The following is a 225-nucleotide window of genomic DNA, read 5'->3' on the forward strand; positions in this document are numbered from 1 at the left end:
TTATGTCCATGGAGCTGATGACTGTGCTGTGGATCTAAGGCAGCCCCAAGGATAAGCACACTGTGTACACTGATTTCCTGATGCTCTTTCTGTAGATGCTAGACAGAAGTAGCCTCTGTGGGGAATACAGAATTGGCTCAATGCCTCACAGTTGTTTGTGGCCACATTACCCAACCCAAAGCCATACAGAGGGAACTTCTGATCATTATGAATACTTTGCTTTAA

Source organism: Fringilla coelebs (genome assembly GCF_963513975.1).
Source record: "Fringilla coelebs genome assembly, chromosome: 6".
Taxonomy (NCBI): domain Eukaryota; kingdom Metazoa; phylum Chordata; class Aves; order Passeriformes; family Fringillidae; genus Fringilla; species Fringilla coelebs.